Source organism: Vigna radiata, chromosome 1 (assembly GCF_000741045.1).
Source record: "Vigna radiata var. radiata cultivar VC1973A chromosome 1, Vradiata_ver6, whole genome shotgun sequence".
Classification (NCBI taxonomy): Eukaryota; Viridiplantae; Streptophyta; class Magnoliopsida; order Fabales; family Fabaceae; genus Vigna; species Vigna radiata.
In genome coordinates, this window is record NC_028351.1 from 5853297 (window position 1) to 5859296 (window position 6000).

The following is a 6000-nucleotide window of genomic DNA, read 5'->3' on the forward strand; positions in this document are numbered from 1 at the left end:
TTAACATATTCCTCTAATAAATTAATTAATATTTTGAAAAGTTTTACTATAAAAGTGGTGGGTTATCACGCGACCTAATAAGCCATTGAGGGTGACATTGCACGTGCTGTGACGCTTTCAATGCCGACAGTCACTGTTGATTGGTCACACTCACCATTCTCAAAAATTTTCTCACCGTAGCCTCTCATTATCACTGTTCACCTCACCCATTTTTATTTTATTTATTTTGACGGTAACACAGAAACCTACGCACTCACGATAATTAATTAAACTTAAAGTGAAATTATTTATTTATATTAAAAAGAAGTAAATATGAACGTAGACGGTTCCATCGGCGACGGCGTGGCCATTTCTCTTGTGATTTTGCATTGCATGCACATGCTCCACGTAAAATTATTAGCTCCGCTGATATTAGTATTAAGTTCAAAAATCCAAAAGATCATACAAAAACATACATCAAATGATATTAATTGTAACCGTAATATTTAAGAAATAAACTTTAAGTTAATTTAAAAAAAAAATTACTAATAGCATCATATTTGTATTCAATTATATAATATAGATTGATATTGTTTTTAATTTATGGGAAATTTTTAACAAATTTATTTAATTGTATAATATAAATTAATATTATTTTTAGTTGATGTGAGACTTTTGTATATTCTTTTATTCTGAAATCTAATAGATAGAGATAGGATGGTTAAGACGTCTCATTTTTTGAAATAAAGAAGGATATGAGTTTTTTTTTTTTTTTTTTTACGTCATAGACTTACTTTCTTTTGAAACATTTCCCGTTATTTTAGTTGGTGAAGATGAAATTGTTAGAGTCGATGTTCCTTTTCAAAGAGTAGAATCGAAATATAACATCGAATAAGTAAGTGTAACCGTTGAGTTCTGTTGTGGTGAGCTTGATGAAATAAGTTATAATGATCTACTATTGTAAACAAATTATGCTAGACATGCTCAATTGGATAAAATTTTTAAACTAGATTGTGCTACTTTGAAAAGCTTTTTTGTATGAGTCCAAGGAATTTGATTTATTTTTTAACATGCTTCATGAGTAAAATAACAATAAATAACAAACTTGATTGTTATAAACTCTACTTCATTACTTTCACTCGATTATATATCATATAAATAATTTTATCGTTATTTTTATTCTATGGAAAACTTTATGTGAAGATAAAAAAGTATAAAAAGTTAAGAAAAGTGAAAATAATAAGACGAAACCCTTTTAGACTTGCTCACTTTAAATCTTATGAATGCAGAAGAACTGAGTAAGATCCACTTTACTCTTTGGCCCACTTTGAGAAAGGACAAAGCACTATATATACAACATCTAATGGCGAAAACAAAATCCATAATCTAATTATATATATCGTAATGCTTTGTTGTAATCCATGTGTTTTTTCATGGGAAATATGTGAAAAATCTACCACGTTGTGATCATAAGATTCCAAGTAAGTTAGAGATAAGGAAAATGATATTTTAACACCAATTTTTTGATACTGTATACGTATCAAAATGTGGTTGGACGATTTCAAATTAAAAAAAAAAACTTTAGTTTTTTTCTTTCAAATATACCCTTGTCTCAGCTTTTTTAATTTAAAATCGTCCAACCATATTTTGACACGTGTGCAGTGTCAAAATAGTATAAAAAATTGGTGTTAAAATATCATTTTCGTAGAGATAATTATGAATTCTACTTGTTAAAGTGTCTCTTAAGAAGAAGATGAAGATGGTTTGTGTCTTGCATTAAGCATTAGAAGGATTTGCGCTGACTTTGTATGAACTCTATAACATAGCCACCACTGAAATGGTTTGACATATAAGATAAAACAACTTTGGCAGCTATATGTTGCTCCTCCAAGTTTCCTTCACCAAAGTAATAATAAAAGAAAATGGGTCCCCTTCACTCAATAACAACTCAACATTCTCCATTCATTCATTCAAAATATAAACCTAAATGCTTTAATATATTTTTAATTCTTCAAGGGTAACTTTTATCATCATCTTTAGTAAACAAAGAGAAACCATAACGATTATTTTTAAATACATGTATATCCAAACCAAATAAAAAATGACGAGTTTTTAGTCTTGATTAAGAACAAATCGATTTCGTTATTAAAAAAATATAATTTTTAATCCTTAAACATTAACACAACTAAAAATACATGATTTATTAATGAAATTTAGTCTAAGATAAAAATTTATCTAATTAATTCAATTTGTTTTAATGATAGATTATGATAATAAATATATTTAGATTTATCCACGAATTAATAATTTTTTTATTATTAACGGATATTAAACGTTAATAATATTAATTTTCTCAGTGTAATACACATAAGTTTTTTAAGATTTTAAGTTTAATATTTAAGGTTCAAGATTTTAAATTGTTTGTAACTTTTAAATTTAGTATTTAAAAGTTAGTATTATATTTTTGGTTTTAATAAAACTCCTTTTTAAAAGTAATTTGAGAGATTAAAATCACAATTACATTAAAGTTTAGGATTCAAAACATAATTAAAACAAATACAAATAAATAATTTTGTTTTTAATTATTTTTGTCAACTATTTCAATAAAATCTATTACTACTTTTTATTTTCTTACTTCTACATATGACTAACTTAATGCTAGGAATATCATGTATATATTTGCTATTGTTTGTATCAATTTTCTCATTATACAATTACCTTAATTATAATTAAACTGTGATATTTAAATTACTATATTCGTAAATATAGAGTTATATGTTATCTCACTAAATTTTAGTTTGATTTGATAATATTAACTTTAGATGAAATTATTAAAAGTAAAACTCGACGAAATATCAACATTAATTAAGAATATAGAAGATATCATGACAGCCATATAAAACTATATATATATATATATATATATATATATATATATATATATATATATATATATATATATATATATATATATTAATAAACAAAAAGATAAGAGTAAGATAAAAAATATAACAAAACGTAGAGTGTAATAGCTAAAAAGAGAGAGAACACATAGAAAAATTTATTAATTAATTCTTAAAATTTACAAGTAGGCACCTTAATCTCAACTAATTCTTCAAATTTACGTGTGTTTATAAATAATGACTTATATCAAATTTAGTGTTAAATTAAGTATAAAAAGAAAATCTCAATCATCGTACTAATTTAGTAGTTTTGCCTTTATTATTTACCTTTACGAACATTAAAATATAATGAATTGAAAATTAAAAATATCAAATAAATACTTTTATATTGTGTTTTTCTTTTTTATAAATTCATAATTTTATTATATTTTAATTTAAAAATGATAAATTATAACAAACAACATATCAAGATATGATTAATATATATTTAGAACAAATAATTTTGGGGTAACTTGACAATACAATTATAATTCAATTTGTATTTATTTATAAAAATAGCAAAGCTTAATAATCAACTCTAACACAATTAAAGCTCATATGCTATCTATTAACAAATGAGATAAAACTTTAAAATCAATTAAAATAAAGGTAAAACTTAAAATATCTATATGTGAAATATATAAAGTTTGAGGCACTAAATATTTTCCTCTAAAATTTTGAAAAATGTGCACACCAAGGTGAAAAATATATAGATTTATTATGTTGTTGTCGAATGACAAAGTTGTAATTTATTAAGTTAATAATTTTTTAAAAAATTGTATAAAAACCAAACAACACTTTTTGACAAATGCAAATATTAAATATGTTATAAGGTTACTCGAAACACATAAGCCTATCCATTTGGCCATCTACTTGTTTTTTATAATAATAAAAAGTAGAATTAAAAAATTAAATATGATAATAATTATTAAAATAACAAATTATTATTACAATTTATATGGAAGCTAAAAAAAGTTTGTAAATCTTGGGTTTCATTTTCGTTCGAATAAGACTTACTTCATCTATAAAATTGCACTTTATATCAATATAAAAATCTAATCATTTGCTTGATTTAATAAAAAATAAATAAGGTCCTTAAAATTAAAAATGTAATAATTTGTCTTTTACATTTTATTTTTTCACTTCCTCTTGAATTCTATTATTTGTCTATTTAATTAAATATGCCCATTTTCCGAAAAGAAAATATATAGAAAATAAAAAAAATAGTATATTTTTATTTAGTTTAAGATTTTTTTTAAGAAAAGATTTCTTTCTGAATATTTTATAAATTTGTTTTCTTTCTTTTGAAGTAAACAGAAGTAAAATTATTTTTGTTGAACTAGATTAAATTTAATATAATTAAACTATGCATTGAATTCATTTTAACTAAACACTTTATATTAACTAAGGAATTTGTTCCACCAAAAAGAATTCATATTCCAAAAATATGCCAATAGAAATGCAATTGTTTGGTCATTTTCAATCACACAGATTTTATGCTTTATCCCTGTAACTAGACCCAGCACACAGTGACAAGATTTCCTGCTTTATCAAACCACCATTGCCCTTTCTCCCTTGCAAACACTTTCAGACAAAATTACAATCATATTCCAACACAATCACGGTTGTCGTGTTTAAAACAGGAAGAGAAAAAACGAACAGAAAGATAATTAATCAAAAATTAACACAAAATAGAGTTTGTCAAAAATAAAAATAAAAAACTTCTCTAAAAAATAATATGTCTTATTGAAGCTTTTCAAAAACATAAATTTCATCGTCATATTATGTCTGAGAGTCACAAGATTAAGAAAAATAATAATTTATGTATTACAAGGTTATCAAATTCAGAAATGTAAGTAAATTAGTGAGAATTGAGTAAATTAGACTCGTAAACCGTAATGTTACGAGTTTATTTTAAATGAAAAAGATTATAAAAATAATATTTAATTTAAATAAGTCATTAAAATTATATAATTTTAATAAATAAAATTTATAGATATATTATTCATAAAAATAAATATTGCAAAATATAAATATTTGGATTACTGTAATTAATTTTGATGCATTTCGTTAAATATATAATAAAAAAAACCAAACGATTTCGTTTTTCTTAATTTTCGCCTTTTCAAGCTTGCAGAATCGCTCCAAACTCGCGATTCTATATGATTTTACTGATTTCACAGTCAATTCTACTAAGTTTACGCAGAAAACGAGTCTACTTTCGAGTTAACTCGGAGCTATGTCTGGGAACGTAAACTCGTAAGAGTTTAAGAGTTAACTCAAGAACTTGATAATCATGATGTATTGTATGACTGTATGAGTAAATAATCACACATCGAACAATTATATGTTAATTGGATTTTTTCACAAACTATTTATGACAAATCAGATTATCAACTGCATGAAAATTAATTCTAACGCTGATTAAGTTAAAATAAACTATCAACTGCATGAAAATTAATTCTAACGCTGATTAAGTTAAAATAAACTATAATCATTACCAGTTGAATCATAATTAGACCGTTGTTAATCAAATATTTACTTAAAAATCTACAAATATTAATTTAAAGTAAAAAGACAAAGAATTGAATTTATTACGACATTTAATATCTAAACTGTTAAATATGGAATTGACTTTAATATCAGAACATCTTTTGCATGAACTCTTGGTATTAGATAAACAGATACAAAAGATTTAAAGTAAAGAATAATGTTTAGATCCTTTGATCTCTTATCTAGATATTGAATATTGACTTCAATTTTATTTTCGAAATAATTTTCATCAAAATATTTATTATATAATTTTTTTTCTCCTTAACCGTTATGTGTTCGAAAATATAGCATGATTGAAAGAAAACAAGATTCATAATTGTTATTAGCATACATGGAAAGAGGTACACCTGAGTTTGTGCTAGTAAGCATTCCCTTCTTAAAACAGTATTCACTGTTTTTCAAATGAAGGTTGCAAACAAACGTTATTGTTGTTCTCCTTTTAACCATCGATTCCTTCATATAGCAGTGTTTGCTAACATGCATTCACCTCTCATTAATAACATCTAATTATGTGTTAGTTTTAGAT